At 55.9% G+C, this 13,349-nt stretch overlaps 1 protein-coding gene across 1 annotated transcript in view; it reads left to right on the top strand.

Moving 5' to 3' along the window:
- The first annotated feature begins 3,680 nt into the window (after positions 1 to 3,680).
- The window catches only part of LOC144810004 (uncharacterized), a 121,824-nt gene continuing 112,155 nt past the window's right edge, over positions 3,681 to 13,349 (top strand). The window contains exon 1 of the mRNA XM_078673756.1: positions 3,681 to 3,715. The gene's annotated coding sequence lies outside the window, so the exon portion shown is untranslated. The remainder of the gene's footprint in view (positions 3,716 to 13,349) is intronic.

Raw genomic sequence — 13,349 nt, 5'->3', positions numbered from 1 at the left:
GTGCTTTAGATGTGTAAAGGTGAAACACTAACGAAAATACAGACAGAATAATGTCCTTTCTAACCACGCCTATGGCCCACGCACTGACACTGCCCCCATTGCTGCTTGACTCACCTGTGCCATACCAGAAATGACTGACAGGGAAGGCTGAATCAGTAGATAATCACGTTCTGCAGTGCACCGAGAGGAATAGTGTGTGTGCAGCCATTGAGTGTCATGCTACGTCATGCTACGCTGCCGGCTGTTTTCTAGCGTTGCTACCAGGCCCCAGTTAAGTCACGGTAACTGCAGTGGCCGGTGCTTGAAAGATGATTTGTGTCAGCTGAACAGGCAGACTGGCTCTCCCAAGTCAGTGCGCCGCCACTCGCAAGGAACTGGAGTACAAAGAGCCCACACGTGACTGGAGGCAGGAGGGCAGATGAGGACAAACAGGGTCCCTGCCCTCCACACATGTGGATGGTGGTTTTGGGGGCTGTTGGGGTGGGCTGTGGCTACAGGACTGGCGCAAGGCAATTGGCGAGCCCACTACTGGCTGCAATCATGTGCGTGCGGACGGGACATTTGTTAAGTTGCGGCCTCCGCCTGCATGCGAGCTCTGCCATAATTATAATGCAGTTGCCATAACTGTACCTGAAATGTTGCAAGTTCACAAGAGGGCCCGTGGGGTCGGGTCTATCGCTGCCTCACACAATGCGCGGCAGTCTAGGTTGCGAGCTGCCATACCCATTGCACAAGTCACTGCAGTCCATGGAGAAAGACTGGTAAGGCGCCCAACGCGCCGCAGGAGCCGGACAGTAGTTCTAAATTAAACTCCCTGCCTTTGGCAGGCGCAGCAGGAAGTGACGTCACCAGGCGGCGCCAGGTATGGTTTTATCTCATTGGAGCTCCCCGGCCTGTGATGTTAGTGGCCTTTGCGCACTACCGTGCGAGAGCGGAGAGACATGCAGGGATATAATTTTCATATGTTGGAGCTGCCTAGCACTCAGTCTAGCAGCTACAGCACCATACCGGCAGGAGCAGGCCGCGCTGCAGTGCCAGCTGCCAGACTCTATAATATTACCGGTGACGCTCAGGCACTATGCAAATGCGTGACAATGCATTTCAGTGCAATGATGCGGATCACCACACTGAAATGCGTTAGAGTCACACCTGATGCATGATTCTTCGCAGGACTGGGTTTGGAATTATTTGTGGGACTGTCAGTAGCTGCCATGTTTCCGAGCTCAATGATGCTTGATGGATTACTCCAGCCTGTTTTTTTTTATTCATCACGCATGGACCCCAGAAGCGTGGCAGGGCTGATTTCCTCAAATGTTTAAACGTTTAATAAACAAGATAATATAAAAAGGGTATGTTTATGAGGTCGACAAAAGAAACAAGCAAACTGTGGAAAGTGGGGCCAAGGAAATAACCACGTAAGACGTTTTAGTTTCTTTGCAGAAGTGTCCTGCAGGATGACTGAGTCTATGTTACAAACACAGCATCTGGTGCTGCCAGTCCCTCCATGGGCAGACATTTCCATATGGGGCAGAGGGGTCTGAGGTCAGTGGAGCAGGCTGTAAGGGTCTGAAAACGAAGGTAACTGCAGACAGACCCCCAGGGCATCTCTCCCCTGCAGGAGGCTGGGACACGCTGCAGTCCTGCCAAGTATCACGCATCATGTGTGACACTAACGCATTTTAGTGTGGTGTTACGCATCACCGCACTGAAATGCTTTGTCACGCATTTTTTATGTCACTGAAACTGGCTACGGCGCTGGTGCTAGCGAGCCAGCTCTGCTGCTCCAGACTTGCGTCCAGCAGCTCTGGCAGTGTGGCTCGCCGGCTCATAAGCAGTTAAGTTCTAGTGCTCCTGAGCTCCGGCTGAGTGAGCCACTGGTGGCACGGCAGTGATACAATGTTGTGTTTGCGGCCTCAGGCGCCTGCCATACTGGCTGCGTTTATTAATCCTCGTGCCGCCCGTGGCGCCGCGAGCCAGGCTGTTTTACAGCCCACCCTCTGCCAATCAAACCGATTAAAATACTTCCTGCACTGCACTGCAGGAAGTGAGGTCACCAGACATTGAAGAATCGGCGGGGGACTTGTACTTTGTGGCGCTGCAGCAGTGTGCTGCCTCAGATGTTGGTGACTGGCAGCACATAAATTAATAATTATACACCACACAGTTGGCCGCAGCAGTGGCATTCCGGGCAGCCCGAGGCTTTTGTCGCACACTACTGTAAGTCAGTGATAGCACGATGGCCCGCCGGGCCGCTGCGCTGCATGGTGACTGGCATGATCGGCGCAGGGAGTCTGCCAGCAGTGGCGCAGCTCATCGTGTGCCAGTGGGGCCGTGACCCCGTCACCACGGTGACCCCATGCAGCTCACAGCCGCCGGACGACCGTGTAGTAATGCTTGACTGAGAAGACCCGCGTTGTCCCAGTACGTTTTTACTGTCAGTTTTAGTTACTCTAGTTTCCGCCACTGCTGGGCAGGCGCTGCTGACATGGCCGGGCAGTTGGAGTTATAGTACTTTGCAGCTCCTGTGAAGCAAAGCGGGCATGGTTTTGTTTTCGTTATGGGGGCACCACAGAGAAGTCAGACGAGGGCATATCTTTAACTCTCGTGCTCCTGACCTCCCTTGCCCCCAGACAACATAATGACTGATGTCGCCAGTCGCCCTTCAAATCACACCCAAGGAGCCGAGAGGCCTCTGTACCACGTCGTCATCAGCGAAAACAGAGCCCCGCTGCTGCTCCGGGAACAGCTGTCATCCTGGGACCGTAATAATTAGGAGGTCATTAAAAAAATATTCATGTCCCAAAGAGAAGCGCTGTGCATTTGTTAGAGTATATTTTGTGTTCTTTGACTAAATATTTACCTCTAATGAATTTATTAACTTGGTCTTTAATGAATGTCAGTGCGTTAAATTGGTAACTACTTTTACAGCCATGAAGAATGTTAACACATTTTGGATCTGTAAGGGAGACGAAATATTGGTAAATGTATCTATTGTCAAAAGCTGTCTTAATTTGCACTGCGGTCAATAGGTTGTAAGAAGGGCTGGTTCCAAGAAGAAGCTATGAAAATGAGAGCTGTCTTTAATTTATAACAAAGTGTCAAACATAAGCCAGTGAAATGTTACTCATAAATATCCTGAAAGCATATAAATGTCACATATGGGAAAACAGAAAACCTGTCTGCTATTCCCACCCCATCCAGACACCAGAGCCCCCACCCCCCTCCCCCAACTTAAACAATTTACTACAGAAAATTAGTTAACTGGCTGATGAGATCCAGTTTCTCGGTGCTGGGAGAGAAAATGTTACTCATATTCGTTGAAATGTCACTCATAATTACACTAAAATTATGAAAAAGTCACACATGGCAATGAGAAACCTTGTCAGCTCTGCCGCTGCCGGTGCTGACTCTGCCTCCGGTGACCCGGACACTGTTCGACCTCGAGTCACAGAGGAGCTCAGCTGCTTCCGGTCCCGGGGCTGACTCTGCCGCCGCTGACCCGGAAACATACCTTTCTTTATGGGTCATGTAAATCTTCATTCCGCCTCCGCTGCTTGTGCTGACTCTGCCGCAGTTCACCCGGGAGCAGCAGCTTGCAGGGAAAAAAGATGCTTCAAACAACCTCCGCTCGGAGCTGCCACAACCTCCTGTCACCCGGAAGTGAATCTGTTCATGAGTCAACTACAGAGGGGAGCAGAGGCAGCTTCCAGGAGAGGTGAGTCCAGGGGCAGAGGGGAGAGGTCAGGGGGCACCAGGAGAGGAGGAGAGATGACACCAGGGGGGGGTGAGACCAGGAGAGGAGGAGAGATGACACCAGAGGGGGTGAGACCAGGAGAGGAGGAGAGATGACACCAGAGGGGGTGAGACCAGGAGAGGAGGAGAGATGACACCAGAGGGGGTGAGACCAGGAGAGGAGGAGAGATGACACCAGAGGGGGGGTGAGACCAGGAGAGGAGGAGAGATGACACCAGAGGGGGTGAGACCAGGAGAGGAGGAGAGATGACACCAGAGGGGGGGAGGTGAGACCAGGAGAGGAGGAGAGATGATACCAGAGGGGGGGTGAGACCAGGAGAGGAGGAGAGATGACACCAGAGGGGGGGGTGAGACCAGGAGAGGAGGAGAGGTGACACCAGAGGGGGGTGAGACCAGGAGAGGAGGAGAGATGACACCAGAGGGGGTGAGACCAGGAGAGGAGGAGAGATGACACCAGGGGGGGGTGAGACCAGGAGAGGAGGAGAGATGATACCAGAGGGGGGGTGAGACCAGGAGAGGAGGAGAGATGACACCAGAGGGGGGGGTGAGACCAGGAGAGGAGGAGAGATGACACCAGAGGGGGTGAGACCAGGAGAGGAGGAGAGATGACACCAGAGGGGGGGTGAGACCAGGAGAGGAGGAGAGATGACACCAGAGGGGGGGGTGAGACCAGGAGAGGAGGAGAGATGACACCAGAGGGGGGGTGAGACCAGGAGAGGAGGAGAGATGACACCAGAGGGGGGGGTGAGACCAGGAGAGGAGGAGAGGGGACACCAGAGGGGGGTGAGACCAGGAGAGGAGGAGAGATGACACCAGAGGGGGTGAGACCAGGAGAGGAGGAGAGATGACACCAGGGGGGGGTGAGACCAGGAGAGGAGGAGAGATGATACCAGAGGGGGGGTGAGACCAGGAGAGGAGGAGAGATGACACCAGAGGGGGGGGTGAGACCAGGAGAGGAGGAGAGATGACACCAGAGGGGGTGAGACCAGGAGAGGAGGAGAGATGACACCAGAGGGGGGGTGAGACCAGGAGAGGAGGAGAGATGACACCAGAGGGGGTGAGACCAGGAGAGGAGGAGAGATGACACCAGAGGGGGGTGACCAGGAGAGGAGGAGAGATGACACCAGAGGGGGGGTTAGAGCAGGAGAGGAGGAGAGATGACACCAGAGGGGGTGAGACCAGGAGAGGAGGAGAGATGACACCAGGGGGGGGTGAGACCAGGAGAGGAGGAGAGATGATACCAGAGGGGGGGTGAGACCAGGAGAGGAGGAGAGATGACACCAGAGGGGGTGAGACCAGGAGAGGAGGAGAGATGATACCAGAGGGGGGTGAGACCAGGAGAGGAGGAGAGATGACACCAGAGGGGGTGAGACCAGGAGAGGAGGAGAGATGACACCAGAGGGGGGTGAGACCAGGAGAGGAGGAGAGATGACACCAGAGGGGGGGTGAGAGCAGGAGAGGAGGAGAGATGACACCAGAGGGGGGGTTAGAGCAGGAGAGGAGGAGAGATTACACCAGAGGGGGTGAGACCAGGAGAGGAGGAGAGATGACACCAGAGGGAGGGGGTGAGACCAGGAGAGGAGGAGAGATGACACCAGAGGGAGTGAGACCAGGAGAGGAGGAGAGATGACACCAGAGGGGGGGTGAGACCAGGAGAGGAGGAGAGATGACACCAGAGGGGGTGAGACCAGGAGAGGAGGAGAGATGACACCAGAGGGGGTGAGACCAGGAGAGGAGGAGAGATGACACCAGAGGGGGGTGAGACCAGGAGAGGAGGAGAGATGACACCAGAGGGGGTGAGACCAGGAGAGGAGGAGAGATGACACCAGAGGGGGTGAGTCCAGGGAGGAGGAGAGATGACACCAGAGGGGGGGGTGAGACCAGGAGAGGAGGAGAGATGACACCAGAGGGGAGTGAGTCCAGGAGAGGAGGAGAGATGACACCAGAGGGGGGGAGACCAGGAGAGGAGGAGAGATGACACCAGAGGGGGGGAGGTGAGACCAGGAGAGGAGGAGAGATGACACCAGAGGGGGGAGGTGAGACCAGGAGAGGAGGAGAGATGACACCAGAGGGGGTGAGACCAGGAGAGGAGGAGAGATGACACCAGAGGGGGTGAGACCAGGAGAGGAGGAGAGATGACACCAGAGGAGGAGAGATGACACCAGAGGGGGTGAGACCAGGAGAGGAGGAGAGATGACACCAGAGAGGGGTTGAGACCAGGAGAGGAGGAGAGATGACACCAGAGGGGGGTGAGACCAGGAGAGGAGGAGAGATGACGCTAGAGGTGGTGAGACCAGGAGAGGAGGAGAGATGACACCAGAGGGGGGGGGGGGTGAGACCAGGAGAGGAGGAGAGATGACACCAGAGGGGGGGGTGAGACCAGGAGAGGAGGAGAGATGACACCAGAGGGGGGGAGGTGAGACCAGGAGAGGAGGAGAGATGACACCAGAGGGGGTGAGACCAGGAGAGGAGGAGAGATGACACCAGAGGGGGGGGGAGACCAGGAGAGGAGGAGAGATGTCACCAGAGGGGGTGAGACCAGGAGAGGAGGAGAGATGACACCAGAGGGGGGGTGAGACCAGGAGAGGAGGAGAGATGACACCAGAGGGGGTGAGACCAGGAGAGGAGGAGAGATGACACCAGAGGGGGGTGAGTCCAGGACAGAAGAAGAGATGACACCAGAGGGGGGTGAGACCAGGAGAGGTGGAGAGATGACACCAGAGGGGGTGAGACCAGGAGAGGAGGAGAGATGACACCAGAGGGTGGTGAGACCAGGAGAGGAGGAGAGATGACACCAGAGGGGGAGAGGGGAGAGGAGGAGAGATGACACCAGAGGGGGAGTGAGTCCAGGAGAGGAGGAGAGATGACCCCAGAGGGGGTGAGACCAGGAGAGGAGGAGAGATGACACCAGAGGGGGTGAGACCAGGAGAGGAGGAGAGATGACACCAGAGGGGGAGTGAGTCCAGGAGAGGAGGAGAGATGACCCCAGAGGGGGTGAGACCAGGAGAGGAGGAGAGATGACACCAGAGGGGGTGAGTCCAGGGGGCAGAGGGGACACCAGAGGGGGTGAGACCAGGAGAGGAGGAGAGATGACACCAGGGGGGGTGAGACCAGGAGAGGAGGAGAGATGACACCAGAGGGGGGGTGAGACCAGGAGAGGAGGAGAGATGACACCAGAGGGGGGTGGGACCAGGAGAGGAGGAGAGATGACACCAGAGGGGGTGAGACCAGGAGAGGAGGAGAGATGACACCAGAGGGGGGGGTGAGACCAGGAGAGGAGGAGAGATGACACCAGAGGGGGTGAGACCAGGAGAGGAGGAGAGATGACACCAGAGGGGGGGGTGAGACCAGGAGAGGAGGAGAGATGACACCAGAGGGGGGAGTAAGACCAGGAGAGGAGGAAAGATGACACCAGAGAGGGGGTGAGACCAGGAGAGGAGGAGAGATGACACCAGAGGGGAGTGAGACCAGTGAGAGGAGGAGAGATGACACCAGAGGGGGTGAGACCAGGAGAGGAGGAGAGATGACACCAGAGGGGGGGTGAGACCAGGAGAGGAGGAGAGATGACACCAGAGGGGGTGAGACCAGGAGAGGAGGAGAGATGACACCAGAGGGGGAGTGAGTCCAGGAGAGGAGGAGAGATGACCCCAGAGGGGGTGAGACCAGGAGAGGAGGAGAGATGACACCAGAGGGGGTGAGTCCAGGGGGCAGAGGGGACACCAGAGGGGGTGAGACCAGGAGAGGAGGAGAGATGACACCAGGGGGGGTGAGACCAGGAGAGGAGGAGAGATGACACCAGAGGGGGGGTGAGACCAGGAGAGGAGGAGAGATGACACCAGAGGGGGGTGGGACCAGGAGAGGAGGAGAGATGACACCAGAGGGGGTGAGACCAGGAGAGGAGGAGAGATGACACCAGAGGGGGTGAGACCAGGAGAGGAGGAGAGATGACACCAGAGGGGGGGTGAGACCAGGAGAGGAGGAGAGATGACACCAGAGGGGGTGAGACCAGGAGAGGAGGAGAGATGACACCAGAGGGGGGTGAGTCCAGGACAGAAGAAGAGATGACACCAGAGGGGGGTGAGACCAGGAGAGGTGGAGAGATGACACCAGAGGGGGTGAGACCAGGAGAGGAGGAGAGATGACACCAGAGGGTGGTGAGACCAGGAGAGGAGGAGAGATGACACCAGAGGGGGAGAGGGGAGAGGAGGAGAGATGACACCAGAGGGGGAGTGAGTCCAGGAGAGGAGGAGAGATGACCCCAGAGGGGGTGAGACCAGGAGAGGAGGAGAGATGACACCAGAGGGGGTGAGACCAGGAGAGGAGGAGAGATGACACCAGAGGGGGAGTGAGTCCAGGAGAGGAGGAGAGATGACACCAGAGGGGGGTTGAGACCAGGAGAGGAGGAGAGATGACACCAGAGGGGGGTTGAGACCAGGAGAGGAGGAGAGATGACACCAGAGGGGGGTGAGACCAGGAGAGGAGGAGAGATGACGCTAGAGGTGGTGAGACCAGGAGAGGAGGAGAGATGACACCAGAGGGGGGGGGGTGAGACCAGGAGAGGAGGAGAGATGACACCAGAGGGGGGGGTGAGACCAGGAGAGGAGGAGAGATGACACCAGAGGGGGGGAGGTGAGACCAGGAGAGGAGGAGAGATGACACCAGAGGGGGTGAGACCAGGAGAGGAGGAGAGATGACACCAGAGGGGGGGGGAGACCAGGAGAGGAGGAGAGATGACACCAGAGGGGGTGAGACCAGGAGAGGAGGAGAGATGACACCAGAGGGGGGGTGAGACCAGGAGAGGAGGAGAGATGACACCAGAGGGGGTGAGACCAGGAGAGGAGGAGAGATGACACCAGAGGGGGGTGAGTCCAGGACAGAAGAAGAGATGACACCAGAGGGGGGTGAGACCAGGAGAGGTGGAGAGATGACACCAGAGGGGGTGAGACCAGGAGAGGAGGAGAGATGACACCAGAGGGTGGTGAGACCAGGAGAGGAGGAGAGATGACACCAGAGGGGGAGAGGGGAGAGGAGGAGAGATGACACCAGAGGGGGAGTGAGTCCAGGAGAGGAGGAGAGATGACCCCAGAGGGGGTGAGACCAGGAGAGGAGGAGAGATGACACCAGAGGGGGTGAGACCAGGAGAGGAGGAGAGATGACACCAGAGGGGGAGTGAGTCCAGGAGAGGAGGAGAGATGACCCCAGAGGGGGTGAGACCAGGAGAGGAGGAGAGATGACACCAGAGGGGGTGAGTCCAGGGGGCAGAGGGGACACCAGAGGGGGTGAGACCAGGAGAGGAGGAGAGATGACACCAGGGGGGGTGAGACCAGGAGAGGAGGAGAGATGACACCAGAGGGGGGGTGAGACCAGGAGAGGAGGAGAGATGACACCAGAGGGGGGTGGGACCAGGAGAGGAGGAGAGATGACACCAGAGGGGGTGAGACCAGGAGAGGAGGAGAGATGACACCAGAGGGGGGGGTGAGACCAGGAGAGGAGGAGAGATGACACCAGGGGGGGTGAGACCAGGAGAGGAGGAGAGATGACACCAGAGGGGGGGGTGAGACCAGGAGAGGAGGAGAGATGACACCAGAGGGGGGAGTAAGACCAGGAGAGGAGGAAAGATGACACCAGAGAGGGGGTGAGACCAGGAGAGGAGGAGAGATGACACCAGAGGGGAGTGAGACCAGTGAGAGGAGGAGAGATGACACCAGAGGGGGTGAGACCAGGAGAGGAGGAGAGATGACACCAGAGGGGGGGTGAGACCAGGAGAGGAGGAGAGATGACACCAGAGGGGGTGAGACCAGGAGAGGAGGAGAGATGACACCAGGGGGGGTGAGACCAGGAGAGGAGGAGAGATGACACCAGAGGGGGGGTGAGACCAGGAGAGGAGGAGAGATGACACCAGAGGGGGTGAGACCAGGAGAGGAGGAGAGATGACACCAGAGGGGGAGTGAGTCCAGGAGAGGAGGAGAGATGACCCCAGAGGGGGTGAGACCAGGAGAGGAGGAGAGATGACACCAGAGGGGGTGAGTCCAGGGGGCAGAGGGGACACCAGAGGGGGTGAGACCAGGAGAGGAGGAGAGATGACACCAGGGGGGGTGAGACCAGGAGAGGAGGAGAGATGACACCAGAGGGGGGGTGAGACCAGGAGAGGAGGAGAGATGACACCAGAGGGGGGTGGGACCAGGAGAGGAGGAGAGATGACACCAGAGGGGGTGAGACCAGGAGAGGAGGAGAGATGACACCAGAGGGGGGGGGTGAGACCAGGAGAGGAGGAGAGATGACACCAGAGGGGGTGAGACCAGGAGAGGAGGAGAGATGACACCAGAGGGGGGGTGAGACCAGGAGAGGAGGAGAGATGACACCAGAGGGGGGAGTAAGACCAGGAGAGGAGGAAAGATGACACCAGAGAGGGGGTGAGACCAGGATAGGAGGAGAGATGACACCAGAGGGGAGTGAGACCAGTGAGAGGAGGAGAGATGACACCAGAGGGGGTGAGACCAGGAGAGGAGAGATGACACCAGAGGGGGGGGAGACCAGGAGAGGAGGAGAGATGACACCAGAGGGGGTGAGACCAGGAGAGGAGGAGAGATGACACCAGAGGGGGGGTGAGACCAGGAGAGGAGGAGAGATGACACCAGAGGGGGTGAGACCAGGAGAGGAGGAGAGATGACACCAGAGGGGGAGTGAGTCCAGGAGAGGAGGAGAGATGACCCCAGAGGGGGTGAGACCAGGAGAGGAGGAGAGATGACACCAGAGGGGGTGAGTCCAGGGGGCAGAGGGGACACCAGAGGGGGTGAGACCAGGAGAGGAGGAGAGATGACACCAGGAGGGGTGAGACCAGGAGAGGAGGAGAGATGACACCAGAGGGGGGGTGAGACCAGGAGAGGAGGAGAGATGACACCAGAGGGGGGTGGGACCAGGAGAGGAGGAGAGATGACACCAGAGGGGGGCGTGAGACCAGGAGAGGAGGAGAGATGACACCAGAGGGGGTGAGACCAGGAGAGGAGGAGAGATGACACCAGAGGGGGGTGAGTCCAGGAGAGGAGGAGAGATGACACCAGAGGGGGTGAGTCCAGGAGAGGAGGAGAGATGACACCAGAGGGGGGGAGACCAGGAGAGGAGGAGAGATGACACCAGAGGGGGGGAGACCAGGAGAGGAGGAGAGATGACACCAGAGGGGGGGAGAGCAGGAGAGGAGGAGAGATGACACCAGAGGGGGTGAGAGGGGAGAGGAGGAGAGATGACACCAGAGGGGGTGAGAGCAGGAGAGGAGGAGAGATGACACCAGAGGGGGTGAGACCAGGAGAGGAGGAGAGATGACACCAGAGGGGGTGAGACCAGGAGAGGAGGAGAGATGACACCAGAGGGGGTGAGACCAGGAGAGGAGGAGAGATGACACCAGAGGGGGTGAGACCAGGAGAGGAGGAGAGATGACACCAGAGGAGGAGAGGGGAGACCAGGAGAGATGACACCAGAGGGGGGGGTGTGACACCAGGAGAGGAGGAGAGATGACACCAGAGGGGGGGGTGAGACCAGGAGAGGAGGAGAGATGACACCAGAGGGGGTGAGACCAGGAAGGAGGAGAGATGACACCAGAGGGGGAGATGGGGGGACACCAGAGGGGGTGAGTCCAGGGAACAGTAGGGAGAGGGGAGGGGGCACCAGAGGGTAGATGAATTCATGATTCAGAGGCAGAGGGGCTGAGAGCAGCCATGGCTCCTGATTCTTGTTCAGACTGACATTGCTTCGATGCTGGATGTCCTGGTGCAGATCTTTGGTTATAAGAGCTTTAGATCTAAGAGGTATCTTCGCCTGAAGGGATGCCTTTCCACATTTCTAGACAGAATATCACCTCTTCTAACTGATTCATATTGAGGTTTTCCTAATGACCCTACATGTTGTGTTGTACAACGTTTGAAAGCGGATGAGCTTTGTTCAGTGGGACTCAAGCCAGATGCTGAGGCCATTTGTTGATTGACAAAAGCCATTTGGTCCTGTCCGATCAGCTGATCTGGTCCGATGGGTCGGGCATTTTATGGAAGAAGACTGGGTTGACATGAGTACATTTATGCACACTCAATCAGGGGTTCAGTTGTGCCCAACACATTTTTATTGGGCTCTAGGTTGGAGACTATTATGAGGGTATAGATTGGTCATCTTATTGTATTTCTAAAGACATTCTATTATAAGCCAATATCCAATGTGCCATCGGTGCTCGTTGACCCGCTGTAAACAAGCATAATCTCAGCCTCCGGTCCTGACATAGAATAAAAAATGATCTAGCTCCTGCATCAAGAATTATTTTCAATTCGATTAAGGGCACAGGGTGAGGATTATCCCAGTGTTAGTCAACATGTACATTAGTTGTGAATTAGGCCCTCATTGACATGGTGGCGGCATGTCCAATATGGATGCTGGACATGTAGTAATTGTTTTACTGTTTCTTACCGCCAGAAGGAACAATAAAAGCATTATAATGCTCCGCTCACCATGGGAGAAGACTCTCATGGCGAAAGGAGCAATGTATTTATTGTTTACAAAAAGAAAATCCAGTTTCAGGATTTTCTTTTTGCAAAGAAAAGACAATTACTCCATGCTACAGGGCTGCGTCCTGCCGGCACAGCCCCGTAGAAGAGAGTAATACCCATTGCCAGAAACCGCTGTCATGTTTTGATAAATGACTGCCTGCTCGGCGGTCATTTATAAATTAGGCGGACGGCGTCACCACCATGGGGATAGAGTAATTTACTTTCGTCCCATGGCGGAACTGCATACCATCCGCCCAATAATAAATCAAGCTTTTAATATTATATTCTATGATTGTGCCGGGTTTGAATATTTTCATTTAATGTCCTTCTCTGTTATTTGAATGTTCTGTTTTGGGTTGGACCTTACCTTGTTTAAAGTTGTTTCACGTACTAAGCAGGAGTAAAGGCTGTTCTAGAAAGCTGCACGGCCATATGGGCATTGCGCCATTAACAGGTTGGATCCTGTTGTCTTTCTGGAGTTGCTGTCTTTAGTGACAACGTTTTCTCATCCATGACCACCTGGAGGGTTTTACGCTATAGTGTAATTCTGTATTGTAACATCCATATTGGAGTTACAGTGACTTTTTGTTCTTCAGTAAGTGAAGTTCCAAGTTGTTGGACTGAGCAAAGAGGAGTAGTTTTGGTGCCTCTGATTGATAAAGGGACATGTGTGTGCTGATTAATTACTAAATTGATGGGAAATTAATTTTTTTGTGTTTGACTGTTCTTAATGGCCGCAGCGAATATTATAGCAAAGACTGAAAAGCTTAACCTTCACCTCTGTGATGTTAATAAAATTGATTGTTCTTGACGCAAAACCTACTAAACCTTTTATCCTTTTAAATGTTCTGTTACGTTGTACACTCCAGTGCACGTGAACAATATCCAGCTCACAGAAAGCCCGTTAAATGTTCAATTATGGCCTCCACTCCAGTGCGCATGAACAGCTTCCTGTGTAAGCTGCATGTTTGATACCCCTCCATCTCTAGGATTCTCTGAGGCCACAAGTCATATATTGCTATGTACTGCAGGAGAGGGAATGGTTTATGACATTCTTCAGCCTGTCTC

The sequence above is a fragment of the Lissotriton helveticus genome, chromosome 1_1, assembly GCF_964261635.1.
Source record: "Lissotriton helveticus chromosome 1_1, aLisHel1.1, whole genome shotgun sequence".
NCBI classification, from domain to species: domain Eukaryota; kingdom Metazoa; phylum Chordata; class Amphibia; order Caudata; family Salamandridae; genus Lissotriton; species Lissotriton helveticus.
The sequence above is the reverse complement of the archived record's forward strand: the minus strand, read 5'-3'. Positions and strand labels throughout refer to the sequence as shown.